Source organism: Molothrus aeneus, chromosome 6 (assembly GCF_037042795.1).
Source record: "Molothrus aeneus isolate 106 chromosome 6, BPBGC_Maene_1.0, whole genome shotgun sequence".
Lineage (NCBI taxonomy): Eukaryota > Metazoa > Chordata > Aves > Passeriformes > Icteridae > Molothrus > Molothrus aeneus.
The window spans coordinates 13509261-13528980 of NC_089651.1; the positions used below are offsets into that span (position 1 = coordinate 13509261).

At 46.1% G+C, this 19720-nt stretch overlaps 1 protein-coding gene across 1 annotated transcript in view; it reads right to left on the bottom strand.

Annotated features, from left to right (window-relative positions):
• Positions 1-11337, bottom strand: part of SOX6 (SRY-box transcription factor 6) — a 359140-nt gene extending 347803 nt beyond the window's left edge. The window contains exon 1 of the mRNA XM_066551989.1: positions 11272-11337. The gene's annotated coding sequence lies outside the window, so the exon portion shown is untranslated. The remainder of the gene's footprint in view (positions 1-11271) is intronic.
• Between the last annotated feature and the right edge of the window lie 8383 nt (positions 11338-19720).

A 19720-nucleotide genomic window follows, 5' to 3' on the forward strand; every position in this document is an offset into this window, starting at 1 on the left:
GATATGACCAAACTGATCCCCTCAAACCTTTCCCAGAAACCTACATTTTCTCAGACAGCAAGGACAGATAACTTGTGTCCCAAAGAATTGGATGTCAATAACTTGATGAGCAAAATAAAATGAATACAGAATTCATTCTTGAATACTGTAAGCACTAAAGGGACTTCTTCAACAACTGCATGTTATCTTCTTCAGAAGATAGCACTACACCACCTATATAGAAAAGTTTTTAAAATCTGCATAAATCAAGATATATCCAAATACTATGTGACTACAGAAAATCTCTATGCATGTTCAACAGCAATACAAGCATTACAGTTACTATTCAGTTCAATTATATATGCATTCAGGCACTCTTCCCTCCCATCTTTGTCCTTTCATAGCCCTTCCCCTCCTCTTCCTCTCCCTTTGTTTTTTCATCCCTTCTTTTCTCCCACACACTTTCAAGAAGGCCCAATTCAGCACAGTGTGGCATCAGCAGAGACCAGTGACAGCGGCCGTTCCAGCTACAACAGCGAGTGGATTTAAAAAAAAAAAAAATCAAGGGAGAGCTTTAAAGTTTGGGAGAGCTGTTTAAACTGAATATGTAATAACTCTGCTGAGGATTTGGATTTCAGCTGCACTCAATAGGGGTGCTTCATTACCTACTTGTGGGAATGTCACTTGTCTGGGGTGAGGTCACAGCCTCCTGGCGGTAGATTCCGTATGTGCTGTTTAGCCCGGTCAGCTGAAAACAAACCAGCAGATGCCACCCTGATTTGCATCCAGTTGCTATTGAGACTAAAGGGACAATATGTGAAAGACAGGAAGTATCATGTGGGAGCCACGCTTCACCAGTGTGAGGGGAAACGAGCCTTCACCTTCTTTATCTAATCATCCCAAGCAGAATTACTGAAATAGAAAAGTCTTCCACAGCAGGAACAGGGCAATCAAAACGAGTTTGGGGATGGATTTGACTCTTACTGGTTTATTGGGTATCCTAGGATTTCTGTGCTACTTTGACTGGGGTGGAGATTCATCAGAAGTAAAAAAGCAACAGCTTAAACCTTGATGTTTGCACTTCTAATGGAAATCACCCATACAAACGATTCAGCAAAAGAGTTTCCTTCTGCTCCTTTTGGGTTTGGCTATGTTACACTTATATTGTGAAAAATTGATTCAACCTGTCCAAGGAAAGACTTCACAAATTAGAAACCCCAGGTAATTCTCAGTACTAACTCTTTAGGTACGGGAGATTTTAGGTATTTTTTTTAGGTATGGGAGATTTTAATCTCCCATACACATTTTCTCTTTCCCTAAGAAGACTATACAACACTCACAGCATTCAAAGTCTTTCACTTCCACACCATTGTGTAGAACATGAGTTTGTGTTTGTAATTTGATCCCATTCCATCACAGAGTGTTTTGCAATGGTGTTTTCAAATCAACCTTTAGTGGGCACACCCATGCAGCCCTAAAACACAGGGCAGCATGGCTGCAGTGAAATACACACCGGGGTGGCTTCACTGCCACTGCTAATCAGAGCTTTTGTTACATTCTTAAACATCACAGATTGAACCTCTCTTGTCTAGAGGGGGTAGAGAAGTTAAAAATAATGAGACTTATCACTGACTGAAGATAAACACAAACCAGGAGGAAAAACTGTGTAGACTAGCACGGAAAAAAAAAGCCTTTGGCTTTCACCAGAGGTTGAGGGAATATCTTTAAACCAGGGAACAAGGGCCCACTGAACTGCTTGAATATACGGCAGACTTGGCTCCTTAAAGCCCAGGCTGACTGTTGAGGGTAAGCACAGACACACATGAGAATATGCTTTGTCTTACTTATTTTTCTAGAGCATCATGCCGCAATACCTTTCTTTCTTGGTCTCTTCTGTTTCACATTTTTCTATCTCACTACTCTTCTCCAAACTGACCCCTCACAGTCTGTGTAGCCATCATCCCATCCCAACACCAATCTACCATCTTCTAGCTCATAAAATCAAGGTGAAAAGCCAGTCATATCTAACTTGCTTTGAAATAAATGAAGATCCATTGTTATTTCCAAAGAGAAACACTATGAGCACCATAATTTCCATGTGCAAAGAACAGGTAGCATAAAGGGAACTAGGACTTATAGAAGGCAATCTGAAAGCATGAAAGGATTTTCCTGGAATTCATCTTAGACCTTTTGGTTAAGCAATGAGAGTAGATACAGACAGCAGAATGTAAGAATGCATGCATGCAAACCAGAGGTGAATACTCAATTTCACTCACGGGGATTACCATAACAAAATCACTACTAAATATATATTGAAACACAACTACTTAGGGACATTAAAAAAATGCCATGTGCATATCTACATATAGTTGCACTAAAGGTTGAATAATGTATATTCCCACTGCAGTGACCTACATGAATCCCTTAGCAGAAGAAAAATGTGAAAGGACCTGCAAGAAGATAATCTGCCCTCAACAGATCGGGTATGAATGAAAGAAAAACAAAAAAAAGCAAAACACACAGACACAGTCCCCACAATTACAGGAAGCCAGCAAGCCAGCAGTGAGAATCCCCCACATGCTGCATAATATACTGCACCAGAAGACCTGCTGGAAGATAGATATGGAGGTCAGTTGGTCTAACATGTAGTTTATATGAGGTGAATTCCTGTTAATATCACCCTAAAGCCATAAAAAACATCATGTAAGCAAACCTGATTCCACCCTGATTGACACAAAATTATTCTCTACAGTTAATCCAATGCAAACAGGGCCTTGACACACGAGCCCCATCCCCACACAGTCACAAAAAGTTCTTTCCATTGAACCCAGAAGGAACTGCATCCTGGCCGAAAGAATGTGATTGTGGCTAGAGTAAAAAGGCACCCTCCTGCTTAAGTAAACAGTTACACTGGCTTATACCAGCTGAGAATCTGTCAAATACCAACTTATATCAAAATATTCCTCTGAAATAGTTCAACATTCAAATTCCATATATATCAAATCCTTCAAAACGCTCATTCTAATAACAATAAGCCAGTCAGACTGGCTTATATGTCACTGCTCTTCTCCAGAAACTCCCAAAATCTGAGTCCTCATCTAGTTCCACCTATTACTTCAACAGGTGGATTTGGCCCTTCTGAGGTAAAATGCTGTGAGTGCCCTTAGCACAGCTACTACACTGAGGAAAGGAAGTGAGGATTCACTGAGCCAGTTAAAACTGTCAGAATGTAGATGGGCAACTCCATCCTATCTTAGCTGGAATTAGGCCATGACACTGAGGTTAACCCCCCCACGAGTGCAAAAATACCATGGGTTTTCACTAACCACAAATGGTCAGGAGCTTGGTGGAACAAGCCCATCCACAGCAATCTCCCAGATGTAAGAGGCAGCAGAACAGTCTCTGGAAGGGTGGGATTCCAGCTCCAAGTACCCATGGACACATCCATCAATCATCACCTAAAACTGGACAAAACTAAGCAAGGCTGCAAGATTGCTGCAATACAATCAGGGTGCAAACATCTGCTTAAAGCACAAAGACTTCCTAAAAGCTTCACCTCCAGTAGTTCTGGAGCATTTAATGGACAGAGCCTCTGTGGAACGAGCATCTCTGAGTGAGTAATGAGGAAACTCACAGAAGGCTCTGCCTCCTCCACACTGGGACACTGACCAACAGGGTTTATGAAGTAAACAATTCAACAGCAGCCCTTCCGGAACAGCTCAGGGTGATGCACTCAGGAATTAAAGTCACATTTATTCCAGAAAAGAGTTTCCAGATAGGGAGTGCCCTGCAGTATTTTATGTCAATTTTCCCACAATGGCAGGTCCTTGGAGTAATATATAAATTCTCCTTATGCTGGGTAACAGTTAGTTGGAATTAGTAAACACATATTGTTTCATTAAAAATATTATGTTCCAGCACATGCATTTAATTTGCCATAAAGTATGGTATGTAAGAAATCACACCATTTGCAATAAATCTGAAAAGATATTAGCATTTTTGTTTCTAATACAAGATATTTTATGCAAGTCGTAAAATTTCAGTGGTATATGGAAGGGGTCTTAGTGAAATACACAAAAAAATATGACTATAAACAAGCCATCATTCTGGTAAGAGGAAATACAAACAACCAGAATAAAAATAGTTGATGCACAAAAGCCATAATGAGGGGGTTGCTCAAAAAATAACTTCTACTTTGAATGGTTTGGATGAAATACAAATTATCCACAGAAAAGTGTGGACTGGCATAAATGTTTGTACAAAATTATAAGTATATTTCTAGAAGTATGCGAGAGACAACCGCCTGCATGCTGCACAAGGTCCCAACAACGCTCTGCGTAAGTGCTAGTGCACAGAGTCCAAACCACTGCATTTTAATTACTATGCAGCCTCAGATATATTGCCTTTGATATGGAAATGTTCTTGTTCTCTCATCTTCACATACGGTCTCATGCACAGAAATCTTTATCTGATTCATAAAAAATAAACTAGAATCCAATCTCAACACCTGACCTCAGTGCTTAGAAGTTTTTTACTAAGCATGGTGTCACTATAAAAAGAATGGGTAATATTGGTGTAAAGTTAGATATTTGGAGCAATGATATGAAGGATTTGCAGTTAGGAATCAAATCAATACTGCACCTCAGAGGTTTTAGAGTTTCCTATTGCCTTATGTCAGTCTACCAGTGACTGAAGACACAATTGACTACACCTTTCTGTGTAGCTGAAGAAGAAAGAAAAAATATTTAAATGACATCCTGTCTCGCCACCGATGGAAGAGATGCAACTCAGCCACTTGCTTTATGGAATAGGTTCTGAAATCTAATAAATCACTAACATCAAACTTTTCACCTTTTTTTTCTAAATTCAGATCCTACATTCTTGGACATATTTTAAAGGTGTGCACTACAAAGTTTGCACAAGAAGAAGCAAAACATTTCCCAAGCTTTACTTCAACAAATAGGTAAAATTAACACAAAAATACTTGAAATACAAACCCAGTACTTTCCTGTATCTTATATTAATATGCTAGCCATAAGAAGGCTAAAAAATTTTGCTTTGACAAATTCTACTAGTCACTCAGAAAAAACATTAAATATTCAGACCTATTTAGGTAATTCTGCTAGCTCTGTAGAATTACATTCTCTTTTTCTAAAGAATATGATCTGTGTAAGCTCTCTATAGATGATAATGGCCCATCTGTAAATCATTTTGTTGCAGGTTATCTGTTTTTTATCACTGCTAGTACCTGTCTGTCCCTGATATGATACCCTTAAACACATTAACTTGATGGAATGTTTTGCCTGACTTCAAAAAAACATCCATTGATCCATTCTGCACTATAAAGGAATTACTCTGATTAACCTAGTTTAAAAATATACCTAATTTTATCTTAGTCTTTCCAATTCACAAGATTCAAGAAATATTTGATTGAACTAATTTCCAAGCAATGATTTTCAGACTTTGGATGCTGGTTTATATCTTCTTAATTTAAGAAGACAAAACAGTAAACATAAAACTGATATGAGTATTTTAAAATATACAAGAGGAGGAGAGAAATGTCTGTGTACTGATTCTTGTTTCTTTAAGAGAAAATCCATTTTTCAGGCTCCTGTTGTACTAATTGAAAGAGAATTATTTAAAACTTCACTGAATACTTGAATATACGATGGGTATCTGTAGCAGTTTCACGAGTTCCAAAGAACTCTAGACTTTCTGAAAGACAGTAAACTAAAAATTGGCAGGAAATCTCTTACAATGATGTCACAAATATTTGTTGTTGCCACAGAATACTGTTTTAAAAGAACACCTACTTCTGTGCTGAAAAGGCTTTGGGAACATGTAATTATCCGGTTTTATCACTGCAGAAATCGGCTGCTTTCCAGCAAATACATCTATCAGATCCCTGTCTTCTCTGCAGAGCTACATCTAAATAAATAGGCACGTATTTCAGACAGACATCACGCCAGTCCAGTACACAGCCTTACTACTGATAGAATTTTATGGTGTTTTGTTGTTTTCATAATGTGATGCAAAGGCCTGCAATGAATGACACATGTACAGATACATACTGTGGGAGAATCGTGTGTCTAAAAAACTCCAAATGGCTCATACAAAAGAGAATAAAATTCAGTTTCTGTGACTTGGTAATAAGTCCCCTTAAAGTTCCCATTCTTGCTGTTCCTAAGGAAAAACCTAAGGAAAAACAGAAAGTAGTGTAAATAAAAATTACACAAAAAGCCACTGAAAGGGACGAACAGAAACCAGCTTGCTAGAGTGCAAACCTGAAACATGCACCTCTGTGTGTTTTGCTGCTACTTGACGAGTAGCACTTCACACAGCAGCACTTCTCTCCCGGGTTCTGACACCATGCAGAAACGTCTCAAGGCTCTGCCTCTGTGATTCACTGTACCAACTGAAATGTTTTAAAAATATGTCTCTGTATGGCTGCAGTTGACATAGTTCACATATACACAAACACCCCTATTTACATAACTTTGGAAAACTTTAGCCATTACACGCAAGGTCTGCCAAAGGAGCCCGCTGATCTCTAAAGTGACACTGTGGAAAAAAGGAAATATACAACATCCCATTGTATGGGGGGTGGAAAGCCAAGTGCATCCTGGCGTCTCTTTCCAAAGTAATTTTTGTTCTGGGAAGTAAATAAATAAATAAATTGATCGACTGAAGCCTTTGGAGTGTGATCTATACACTTCCAAGGCAGAAATCTACCCAAGTGTAAAAGATTGATAGATATGCTTCCTGAAGTGTTATCTCCCAAGGTGATCACAGTGTTTAGCAGATAAAAGAGGACTACAGAAACTTTCTAATGCCAACTGAGAAAAAAAAAGTATTTGTTATTGCTATCATCATGCAAAGCTCTGGCCTTTATTGCCACAAGCTATTTTAAGGCCTCCAAGAACTGCAGGGATATGTGGATACTTTGGACTAAAAATACGATCAAAGATGCAAAAAACACGTCCAAAGAGATTTTTTTTTTTCCTGTTGAGCAGAAGTAGTTTGGTGGGAAATGACCACGATCCGTTGTTGGCCACATATTAAAAACCACTGGCGAGGGAACAAGCACTGGCAGTTCCCACTTGTGAACAAAACCAAGCTGACAAGTGAAGGCAACTAACTTTGGACATCAGCTATTATTTCCTACAAGTATTTTCTGCTGCTAAGGCACTCGTGGCCTTACCAGTGAAACTGATGGGCTCCACTTTGTTTCTCTTGTCGCTTTCCCCGGTGCGTAAACACAAAAAAAGGAAGAAAAGCAGCAGTTACATAAGTTGAGCAGAGAGTCGGGAACGTGCAGGGAGAGACAGCCATCTGTCTCGCTCCCTTTATGCTGTGTTATACACATGGCACTGGCTTGCACCCTGCCATCTAGCAGAGAAGGAAACCGAGGGAGCGCTGAGGCAGCCCAGTTCAGCCTCCCAGCAGAACCGAGACGGAGCACTGCGCTGCAGGGAGGAGGGAGGGAGGGACGGAATAATGCGTTTAGCAGAGGATGCGAGACTGCCGACCAAAGGGCCTCTTAGGCGCTCATCGCTGAATGAATTAAAGTTCCCGGCGAGGAGGCCGGGGGAAGCGGGGCCAGAGGAGTGTGACAGGAGGGAAGGGGCCGGGAGCCGCCAGCCCCCCGGGGACACGGCGGGCACACGTGCGGGGTCCCCGGCGCGGCCGCTCCCGCCCCGAGCGGGGACCGGGGGCTCCGGGGGCCGGCCCGCCCCGGGGGTCGCTGCAGCCTAGGGCGGGCCGGGCCGGGCCGGGCTGAGCTGGGCCGGGCTGACCCGCCGGCCCCGGCCCCGCTCCCCCTCCCCGGCTGCGGGCGGGCGGCGCGGCCCGGGAAGCGGCCTGGAGAGCGGCGCTGGGAGCGATGCCCAGGGCTCACCTTCCCCTCCCCCTGGAGAAGCGCGCTTCAAAATGGTTTTGCAGGCGAGGCTGGCCAGGCTGCGCTCGGTGCAGGGCTTCCAAGAGCAGTGCCTGGGTTGGTTTCCGTATATTCTTTGGCTTTTAATAGCTAGCTGAGGGAAAAAAATAAAGCATTATTGTTTTCTTTCTTTCCTTCTCTCATTGCCTATTCTAAATTTGACTCCAAAGTTTAAGCAGTTGAATTGGCTAATTCTGAATACAGTCTATTGAGAGACCAGACACAGCAGTATATCCCTGTATAGCAATAGATACAATGTGCTGAATTGGCAGTCTAATTATAAATGTGGCATTTGGACCTCCTTTCAGACCCAGTGCCACCTTACCTTATGAGGGAACTTCAACTACAGCAACTGTTCAAAACAAAATGCCATTACAGGATCAGCTTCACCCAATACTGGAACCAGCCAGGGGATTGTTTTACAAACAGCCTTTCTCACTTAACACAAGAATGTATTATAAGGAAAAGTTATGGATAGTGCAGAGTCTGAAGAAAACGCGTATGTAGTTTCTGCCAGGTGTCGAGCTACTTCAAACTGCAGCATACTCCAAATGACCTCATTATTTTCTTTTAAATGTACTCACTATAAATAATTATTCCTTAGTTTTACTAGAATGAGCTGCTAGGTACGCTTGCTGTTTATATTCCAAGCGTAGTGTGCATGTAACGTCATGAGCACAAAAACCCACGAAATATCCTGGCTCAAAACAAAAACCTGCAATAAGATCTTGCCAAAGAATCATGGGGTACTGAAAAAAAGTTTTTTAAAGGGTCCTTTCCAGGGAAATGTTCGTATTTAATGGCAGGCTGCATGCACATATCTCACATTCATTCTTATTATTTACTTTATGGTATTATAATGGCTTAATTAAATGAGTGGGCACAAGCACGTCAATAAAACAAGTCAAGTCAAGTCGAAGTCTCAAAACAGGTTTCAAAATTGCTCCATTACACGAATACAGAAAGGGAAATTCGTTAATTTTTGGACTTCAAACTCTGTTTGAGGACTGGGTAGAACTGTTCTCCTGTCCTCACGATCAGCACTGAAGATGGAAATGGCAAAAAAATGTTAAAGTGAGGGTAAAAGAAAGCAGCAGGAACAAAGTGCCGCTTGTGTGCCGAAGGCTATTTAAATTTGCTTAATAAACATATACCTTATCTACGAACAGCAGGCGAAGATATATTACTTTATCACAGAAAGTTTCACCTCTCTGTTTTTGGGAAACACCCCTAGGACAGCACTAATCTGCCGTCCCCAGGCTCCCACCGGGCTGCCTTTCCCTGCGGCCCCCCTTCCCCCCCACCCCGGCCACTCAGACGCAACACTAATTGTCCTTTCACAGTGCCACTTTCACTCCTTCCCGTCCTTTCACGAATAACAAAACCGCAGCAAAGCCCACGGTGGGGCGGCCCGCAGGAAGCGGAGGCAGCGCTCGGCCGGACGGGAGCGGTGCCTGCCGTGACCTCCGGGCCCCGGCGCACGGCTCGGGCCGCGCCCGGCGCTGCCGGCCCGGGGACGCGCTCCGGCGGCTCGGCACGCCTGGAGGTACCTGCCCGCATCGCGCCTGCCCGCTCTCCCTCTCCCCTGGCTACAGCCGGCCGCGACCCCGCCGCCGGTACACGCGTGCATGCATTACACGAGCGGGCAGCGCCGGTGCCCGCTCCTCCCCGGAGCAGGGCAAGCCGCAGAGGCGCACTCATTAGCTCCCACTGATGATTCCTTTCAGGATCATGAATGGAACAATTGTCAAAAACTGCGGGAAAAAAAAACAAGCCCCGAGACTATTATATACAGACACAGCTTGTGTGCGCGCATGTGACAGTTGCAGACAACCCAGATTTGGCCATAAACTCTTCGGCGTTATCCGAGATAAAACATCAAATTGCTTGTACGGTAAAAGAGGCTTCTTATCCCCAATCCAAAGAAATAAACAGCTTCCAAGGTAGTGAAACCCAGGAAAAGAACAAGCTCTCCACAAGACACACCTTGCCTCACTCGTATCCGGCAGCACCGCCTGCAAACAGCTGCGCTAGCTTGTTGCAACTGCCACTATTTTATTTTAAAAGAAGAATAACAGTAATAATAGTAAGTGAAATACTTCCTGAAAACTTACTTTGCATTTAGTTTAGGCACTATTCTTTTTTTCAGCTCGCAAAGGAAGCCGTTTTGTCCAGGTTAGGTATTGTCTACTTATGGATCAGCCTCTGGCTAAGGGTTTATTTTAATTTATGGCTTATGCATTCTTTTAAGGTCGATTTGCATGACCTCCGGCAAAGAGCTAAGGCAGCAAGAAATCCCAGGTCGACTGTTGCCACAAAGCGGCACGCATCTCCCCCTTCCCCGGGTGTAAACAGAGCTCTCTGATGATGGACTGCCTTCTTCCCCCTCCCTGTGTATCACGAATTAGGGCGCGATATCGATTTTAAAGTTTTCGGTATAACTTTATCCAGGGCTCTGCCGGCGGAGATAAGGCGGCGGCGGCGGCTCCTCGGGACAGCGCCGCGCCGTGGCCGAGCGCGGCACGGCCGCCGCCGCTCCCGCAGCTTTGTGTGCTCCCCGCAGCCGTCCCCGGCCAACTTCAAAGCACTCACCCACCTCAAACTTCGCGCAGAACCCACAAGCACCACTAAACTCCCCTCGCCTTTCTCCATCCCGCGTCTCTCGGGGTTATCCGCCAGGAGAAACCCACGCGAGCACTTGGGAGCAATGACAGTTGCGCTCCGCTCTCAAAGATTTATTTCGGATTTTATTTTTCCTCTCTTTCTCCCTCTCGTGTTAGTTCCTTACGTACAATATCTTCCCGCACCATGTGTTCGCCTGCCGTGGGTGATCTTAAAATACAACGCTGATCTGTCACTACATTTTAAAATAAACTCTACTCGGGAAGGATGAGAAAGTGTTGTGATTTCAAGGTACTGGGGTCCCTTAACGTCTCGGAAACCTCGGGATTCAAACAGCCCCGGAAACTCGCACGGGGACGAGACTATAACTACTTTTCCCTAAAGAGAAGAGAGGAAAAAAAAAAAAAAAAAAAAAAAAGAAAAGGAAGAAAAAAGAAACACAACACCCTCGTGATATCAAAGTAAATAATCGTGCAGGGGGAGGCGGGGGAAGGGGTGAATTCAGCAATGTTAAAAGCTAAACAACAGATCTATCTCCGGACGCTGCTGCTTCACTCAATTGCAACTAATAACCCATTAAAGACAGCGCAGGGGGAACTGAATTCTCTCCTGCAAAGCGACATAAATCCAGCGAAAACCCATTAAACCACCGCCACCGCCACCAAGCCACGCAGCACTACACACCACAGCAAACAACAGGTATACAACACAATAGGGCTGGTTTTCCTGGTTACCTCCTCGGGATCCAGTGTGGCACAAAGCACTGGGAGAGCCTCCTTTTTTTTTTTTTTGCAACGCGCTTCGGTAATTTTCATTAAAAAAAAAAAATTAAAAAATAAAAAAAGAGGGAAGGAGGTGAAGGGGGGGAGGGAGGGGAGAGGAATAAATGGGTAGTAATTCGGTAAAATAAAATAAATGAACTAGAGTCTGCTGGTGTTTCTCCGGGCCATGGATGTGCAGGATCCCGATCGTTAGAAGTTTGCGGATGGGTTGCCTGGAGATTTGGTTACAATCAGGTTCATTTTTTTTTTTTCCTCCTGAAACAAGTGAAGGCGATGGTTACTGCTGTCAATCTTGGCAATCAATGTGAGCGGCCATGTCGTAAGTATTCAAAGCATTTCCCGTCGTGCAACATCAGAAAGTGAGTGGCCAGGGCATTGATCTGAGGAAGGCAAAAGGAGGCAGGGCTCCCCCGCCCAGACAGCACAGGCAAGATGAGACAACACAGGGAGAGAGAGGAGGGAGAGGGGAAGGGAGGGAGAGACACACACAGAGAGAGAGAGAGAGAGAGAGAGAGGCTGGGAGCGAGCGGGGAGAGCAACAACTGCGGAGAAAGTGAGCACAAAACAGAAAGTGAAATCGGCGCGGGCTGCCAGCCGCATCCCCGCGCAGCTATCACCACTCACAGGGCCATTAGACACATGAAACCCTACACCGCTCCGCTCCCGCTAATGACCACTGATTGCCCGGAGTGGTGAGGAAAGGTACTAGAAAGTTACCGGGGAGGGGGTGCGAGGGCGGGGCGGGGGCCGGAAAAGGAGGAGGGGGAGCGGGGGGGTCCCGGGGGAGCCGGTTCGCGGGGCCGGGGCGGCGCGGGGGGGGAGCCGTGTCACACGGGGCCGGCCCGCCCTCCGCCCTCCCTCCGCCGCCGCCGGGGGACACACACACGCCGGGAGAGTCCCGCCGGCTCACGGGATACACCGGGAAAATAAAATTACAAGGGGGAGAGGAGAGGAAAAAAAAAAAAAAAAAAAAAAAAAAAAAGATCTGGAGAAAAGACGATGTGCAGGAGGAGGGAAGGGCTGGCGGCGTGGGGAGGGAGCGCGGACGACGAGAGGGAAGCACTCAGCAAGCGCTTAGTGACAGCTGATAAATGGGTCTCTGAAGAGCCCGATCCCACAGCACGGCCGGGAGGGGAAAAAATTTTTAAAAATTTACAAAAAAAAAAAAAATTAAAAGGGGGGCGGGGGGAGATGAAATGGAAAGTATAAATTACACCAGAGATGGGAGTCCAGCCACAGGGACCCGGGGGAGAGGAAAGGGAGAGAAGGCACTCAGAGTCCACAAACTATTTAGTGATGGCTTCAGCAGAAAGGTGAAAAGTGAGTGCAGTGAAAAGGGAAAGACAGGTACGGCCGGAGGGAAAAAACTGATTTAGGACGGACTCGAGCTGAAGTTGGGATTCTCGTGGCGACGACGAGAAATTTTAGCAGCGGCAATATATAAATATCCCTCTCTCTGCCTACCAAAAGGCAACAGATAAGGACTGGAATATCAGCTTGAATACCAATTTAGGAACTCACGCTCTCTTGGAAGTGCTAATTGGGGATGGGGGGGGGGGGGGTTGGAAGATCTGGGAGAAAGAAGGGAAAAACTATAAGGAGCTGAGGAGAAAATCAACCAGTGGCAGAGTACTGCAAACCCAAGAAAGTGTCCCTGCTGTATTTTTGCATTCCAAAGGTAAACATAAAGGAGTCTTTCAAACTGTCAGGGGCCCGCAGATCAGGTGGGCAAACAGCGCTGCAGAGCGAACGTCTCCCTCTTTTGATATTATTCACACCTAGGCTAAACTGTTGTTAAGATGGGAGTACGGAAAGCAACCTCAAGCCCACAAAATGAGAGAGAGAAGTTGTTGATTCATCTCTGTATTTTTGGCACTTTCTCCCCATTTTCCAGAAGGCGCCTGGAACAGTTAGTAACAGACAAACTTTTTAATTTTAAAATAGCTTCATAACTTATAGAGGCCAAAAAGACGAGGAGAGAGCCTGATTTCACTTTCCTCCTCTCTCAAGTAGAAATTTGCAGGCTAGGTTAGACCCAGAAGCACACTCAGCCCCACTGCGAATGAACCTGGCTTCAGCAGGACGTGATGAAAATTGAACATTAACGCGATGGCACAGGACAGATATGACCTGGCTCTGATTCATTTTGTTAACAAGCTGTAAAACTCGACACACTGCTGGAGGCATGCACGTTGCATCCTCTGCTATCCGAGGTGCTATCGCCCCTCTCAAGCCGAGTTCAGGGAAAAGGAGTTGTAAGTCAGAACCTCTTGGAATAGCGGACCTGTTTTATACAACATTTTCGGCAATTCCACTACAATAAAAGGAGTAACCAAGTCCTATTCGGCAAGTAGCAAGCACCTTGAAATAGAACTTTATAATTATCTAGTGAAGCTTTATCATCAAATTAGCTGACGAGGGCATAGTAGCTAATTCCCATGCATTCTTTCAGTTTTAATAAAAGACACTTAAAAAGTGACATTCAGAGATAAGGGGAAATTGTATGATTGTAAATACTGAGTTTGTATTCACCTGCATTCGGCTAATTCAAAGTATTCACCTTGCTGCAGTTACTCGGTGTATGGAATTAACAACAGTAAATTGCTGCCTTTCAAGATATTATTCTGTCATTTTTAATCTGTAATTATAAAAATTCCCGTGATTAACCACTAACGCTTTCCTTGTAACACATTTAAACCTGCTGCAAGTAAAGGAAATACCTTTACTTTTTGCACAACTAGTGTAGCTTCGGCACGCAAAAAGATTTTTTAAAAAACTAAATGAGCTATATAAGAAAAGAGATATAAATCAGAATACAAGGACGAATAGTCTGCCTCAGTCTGCAACTCTAGTAATTTGTTGCTGGAAGTTTTTTTTCTTCCAAGAAATAGAAAGGAAAAAAACAACCCAAGCCCTCCTCAAATGTAGCGCCTTATTAAACACGAAGCGGGAATGGGACAAGAGATAATTAAGGCATCAGCTGAATCTAACCGCCCACCTGGCTCCAAATCGGGGGAGCATCCCGCTGCACTCCCGAAATTCCAGTGCAGGGAATGACACTGGCTTGGGGCTGGACACGGCAGGGATGCGGCCACGCTGCCATGCGGAGCGCAAGGAACGCTCCCCAGCTTGTTGCTTCCCCTGTGTGATCAATTAAGTTACAGATGTAACTCGCTGCGCCGGAGAGCGGCAACTCCTCGGCGGCAGGAAAAGAGGATTCCTTGGGCATTGTATGCAAATGCGAGTGTGTGCGTGTGCGCGCTGCACGGGATAATTGTGATGCCCTCTTTGTTTGCATAAGTGAACACCCGCCGTGCGGATCCGTACACACGTGCCGAGAAACAAGAAAACGCTTTCACTTGGAGCGTTACCCCACTTTCAGAAACCGCGTTTGGGATGACTGCCCTCGCTTTGGCTTCAGGAAGGCTAAAGGCAGGCAGATGTTGAGGAGGGATGCTGACCTGCTGGGGGTGCCTGCACAGGGAAGGGACCGCAGGCGCTCACATCAGCTCGGGGCACTTACCTGGGCACAGCTCTCATGACATTTTACGCCGTGTGTCTCACCAAATGCCCTAAAGTAAAGCAATGTTCAACAAGCGAGGCAACCTGTCTGTGTGCTAAGTTGTACGTACCGCATCTTGAACCTGAGCAGCAAACCTGCAACTCCTGCAGAGTTGGCGGAACAGTCTCAGAAGTTTTGGATTCAAAGGGCAAGAAATTTCACTTTAAAAGTCATTCACCCACTTCTAAACTGCCCTCTCACCCCAGTTAATGCCGGACAATTAAGAGGCATGTTTATAAATTCCCTCTGCGGACACTGTCCGACAATGAAGGCTTGTTACAGGCTTGCTAAAGGTGTTCAGAGAAACTTTTGCGAAATAATCAACAGCATCTGAGAGAAAGCTAAAGGAAAAGAAGTTAAAGCCTGATAATCCGATTGGGAAAAAGTTTTGTTAGACTAGATAGAAGTAAATTACTGCACGTTTCTTCAAAAGCAAACCCATCAGCTGATACGAGTTCCCCTAGAACAAGAACCTCTGGCGAACTCCTCCAAATTTAGGGGACCTTTGCATTTTGTAACACTCAAAGCTAAAGATCTGCCTGAAAACAAAAACTCTGAATTCCTTACAGCGTCATCTGCCAACAAAATGTATTGTCTTGGCAGAAAAAGGATCAAGGAGATTTTAATTTCATTTTAAACTGTGCATCATCTTGATTGCAAAGGAAAAAGCCGCAGCAACAATCTCCCCGCTCCACGCCCCCGCCGTTCAAAAAAAAAAAAAAAAAAAAAAAAAAAAGAGGGGGGGGAAGAGAGAACTGGAAAAACCACATAAACTTTTACAAAGAAAATAAAAGCAAGTTCGACATGAAAACCCCTTCCTGTCTCGGAAAGTTCATTTTAAAGGTCCCTTCTGTAAATCTAAAGTGCAAACACCAGGCTAAGGTAGTGAGTGGCTGGAATTTGCATGCTGATAAGAGAAGGCTGTTGTACTTACAGTGACAGAGGGCAGGCTGCGGAAGAAAAGCTGTTTGTGTTAGCCTGAGAGTCACCCAGGGCTGCAATGAGAGGAGAAGAGAGGAGTGGGAGTGCCAAGCTGGATACACCTTCACCGCATCTCATCACATCTGCCAGCCTCTCTCTCCCTCTCTCTTTCATTTCCACATTCCCTTTGTTCCTGAAAAAAAAATCTACACGTCACATCAGTCCCCAGATGCAGTCTACACCAAAGAAAAAAAATGAATAATTCAATCAAACTGTGCATAGTCTCTAAGGCAATAAATCTATTGCACTTAAAGAAACGAAGGGTAATTACCGCTATAGAATTAGAATAAGGCCAGAGCGCGCAGGGATCCCAGGGTCTGTAAACTCCCCGGTCAAATAAAGTTTCATTTATTTAATCCTTTGACAACCCCAATGTAAACTAAAGGGGAGGATCAGAACTTATTCCGGTTGGGTTTGAGAACGCTTGAAGTGAATGTTATAAAAGGAGAGCGCCCGTGGTCTGTGACAAACACAATGCAAGGGAGTAGAAGTGTTTCACTGCATCACCTCCAGGGTCCGTTCCCCCCTCCCTAATGAAGAGCAGACCACACTCCCACTTCCACCGGCTCCTGCTGCTCGCTGCAAGTGCAGCGGGAATCGCTGGCAGCCAGCAGCCGCCTTACCTGCTCCCGAGCGCCAGCACAGCCTGACAAAAACTCAGGGGAACCGGCAATTTTGTTCCACGCTCTGGCGGAGAGAAGCCTCGGGGGATTTGCACCGGCAAGGATTGCCTCGGAACGGTGCCCCCGAGTCGCGGATGTGCGCGGGGCTGAGGCGGGGGCTGCCCGCCGAGGGCGGGGGGAGCCCGGCGGGAGCGGAGCCCGGCGGGGCGGGCGCGGCGGCGCTGCCGGAGCGCGGTGAGGACCGGCCGGGGCGGGCGGCAGGAGCCGCGCTGCTCCCGCTGCCCGGAGCGGGCTGTCCCTCGGCTCGGAGGTAAGCTGACTCTACATTGTGTTTGTCCCCCCCACGGGTACCCCGGCTGCCAGGGGCGCGCTGCTGCGCTAACCAGGGCGGCGGCTCGGGGCTGTGGCTCAGCTCCTCGGGCCCGAACCGAGCCGGAGCTTAGCGTCGGCATCTGCCGCTTTACACTCTCCATCACATTCTTTGCAAACTTCTCCTGAGGGGCTGGGGGAGGAGTGAGACGGAGAGGGGGAGGGGGAAACTAACCCCAGGTGAGACCGCGCTCTTGTGATGCCACAGACCCTCGCTCCGATGCCGCCGGGCCCTGCGCCGACCGGGGAGGCTCAAACACCTTCCGCCGGCGCGGAGCATCGCGCACCCCCCGTCCCTGCGCCGCTGTAGCAGCGGTTTGATTTATCTGAGGCATTACCGGGACTGTTATTCCAGGGAAGGCAGAACGGAGCGCGCTCCCGGCCGCCCGGGCCTGTCCATGTGCTTACCGCGCCACCGTGAGGCGGCCGCAGGCCCCGCACCGAGCGCTCCCGGGGCAGCCGAACGCGCCGCGGCCGCGGAGACCCCGCGCCGGGCGGACGGGGCCGTCGGGGCTCCACTGCGGGCAGCCCGCTGCGCCCGCGGCTCCGGGACAGCGCACGCCGCTGCCTCCCGCCCGCTCTCACGGGCCGGAGAAAGACGGGGAGGATTTAGGGAGAATTGAGGAGATGGGAATACTCAAAGCGAAAGCACCGCACCGGTGTTTTCCTTAACCCCCCTGCCCCGAGACTTTCTCCCTCCTTCGCCTGTCTCGCCGTGGCTGGGCGCTCCTCGGAGGAGTGGGGTGAGTAGGGCAGAGCGCATCCCGGCCCGCTCCTCCCGCCGGCACCGTTCCCTGTAAATCCCCTCCGACCCCCCTGCTGGAAGGCAGCGTCCCTCGGAGCGTGTGCCAGAGAGCACTGCTGGCTCCTCTGCCCAGCCTCTTGCCGCCTCCTTCCCCGGCCAAAATCAGGCCAGTTGCACTTCCAGGACTTTCCTGGAAGATTTTCCTTCTCAGGTCTTTTAGGTGATTTCAAGCTTGAGGCTGGGGTTTTGTTTATATTCCTATTACTGGAAGGGGAATGGGAAAAAAGAAAATAAGACTAGGCTGTCACCACCCATGGACATTACCTGGGGTGACTCTGCTGAAAGTTGTGGACAAGGCTCAGCACGATGAGTTTCTAAGGCATGCTCCAGGCACATGAAAGCTATGGAAACAGATCTAGTGCAGGAGACAGATCCATTTGTACAGGGGCACAACACATCACTCACCTCTCATGGAAAGCTTTAACCCAGAAGGGGGTTCCTCTCAGGAGGCTTTTAGCAGCTGGTGGAAAGCATCCCAGCTACTGGAAAGCATCCATCACGTCAGGGCATCCTGGCACCCAGAAAAGCACTGGCTGCACCGGCAAGGTTTAAGTCCCTTAACTCTCACCTAGTAGTTGCACCGGCAGAATAACCTCCACACCTGAATCGTATGAACTCTAATAACGAGCTCCAAAAGATGGCAATTACATTCAGCTGTGATTAGGAATCACCTTAAGATTGGAATCACCTGATGCTTTTCATGCACAGAGTTAAAGTAGAAAAACAGTAGCGTGACTGTGGAAAGTGCAAATATTTCCACTGAAATGCATCTGCTCCTCCTAATCTGGGAATTTCAGCTAACAGCTGGATTTGCCTTTTTGTCATCTTAATAATTTTTCACCTCCCATCTCTGTACAACAGGATGACCACAAACCACCGCTAACATACAAAAACGCAGCTCAAGATTAACAGTGATTTTAAATGCACTTTCCCAGAAGCAACCCAAAGCCATGGCAGAGATGTTTAGAGCAATCATCACACTCATACTGAGGCATGCACCTGTGTAGCCTCACATATTATACCAATTTTCCCAGCTTCAGCTGGGAATAGCAGAGCTTGTCTCGGGTATGAGGGGGGACAGGAAGATGTGTGTCAGGTAGAGCTGTACCTGCACACATATTAGAGGGGCTGAGAGGGGACTCGTGCTACAGGACCCCTTTCAGCCCACAGCAGCTCTATTTTATATTCCAGCCCAGAATAAACTCTAGGTCAGTGGTCTAAACATGAAAGTTGCTGAGGATCTTCCCCTAGAATCTCAGTGGCACAAAAGCCCTCACTGAAACATGATGACTGCAAACCCCTATCAGCACACCACGGTGCTTTTATTTTCTCACTGGCAGTGTCCCATTCTGACAGCATATGCTGGAATTCAACAGAGCGTGTATAGGCTTTCTATTGTAACACTGCAATTATTCCATCAGTTTATTTTTGTTTCATACACCCACCCCCTCAAATAAAAAATTACCCCACCAGCAAAGCACAATTTTTTAAGTCCATGACTGAACTATTGTGCTACAAACATATACTGAGTAAAAAAAAAAAAATCCAAACAAACAAAAAGACCCAAATAAAACCAAACAAAAATATGAAAAAACAACCCTGAAGGTTAAAATAAATAAACAAAGTTGTCTTTGACCTGGAGACTGGCCCACACTGCAAATAAATGTATTACCACTTAGCCACATATACATGCCACATTAACAGAAATAAAAGGAATCCTCAAGATAGGGCAACATATTTGTATTTTATATTACTACCACTGTGCACTTATAAATTGCATTGGTTTCAAGGTGTTCTGGATTTGTGACAATATGGCCTAATCTTGTAGGCTCATGTCACTGCCAGTTGTTTCATCCAGAAACTCAAGTCCTGTGCATGTGAAGTGCACGCTTTGTATGAAGAGACTCAAAATGATGATGCTGAAAAGGATTAACAGTTTAGAAAATACCAAGACAAGAGGTTAAAATGTCTACAAAGATATTTTGAGGTAGGGAGTTGTTTCAAGCTGTCCAGTTTTATTTGGAGCTTGTAAATATCATGGCATATCCCACACCATGTCCT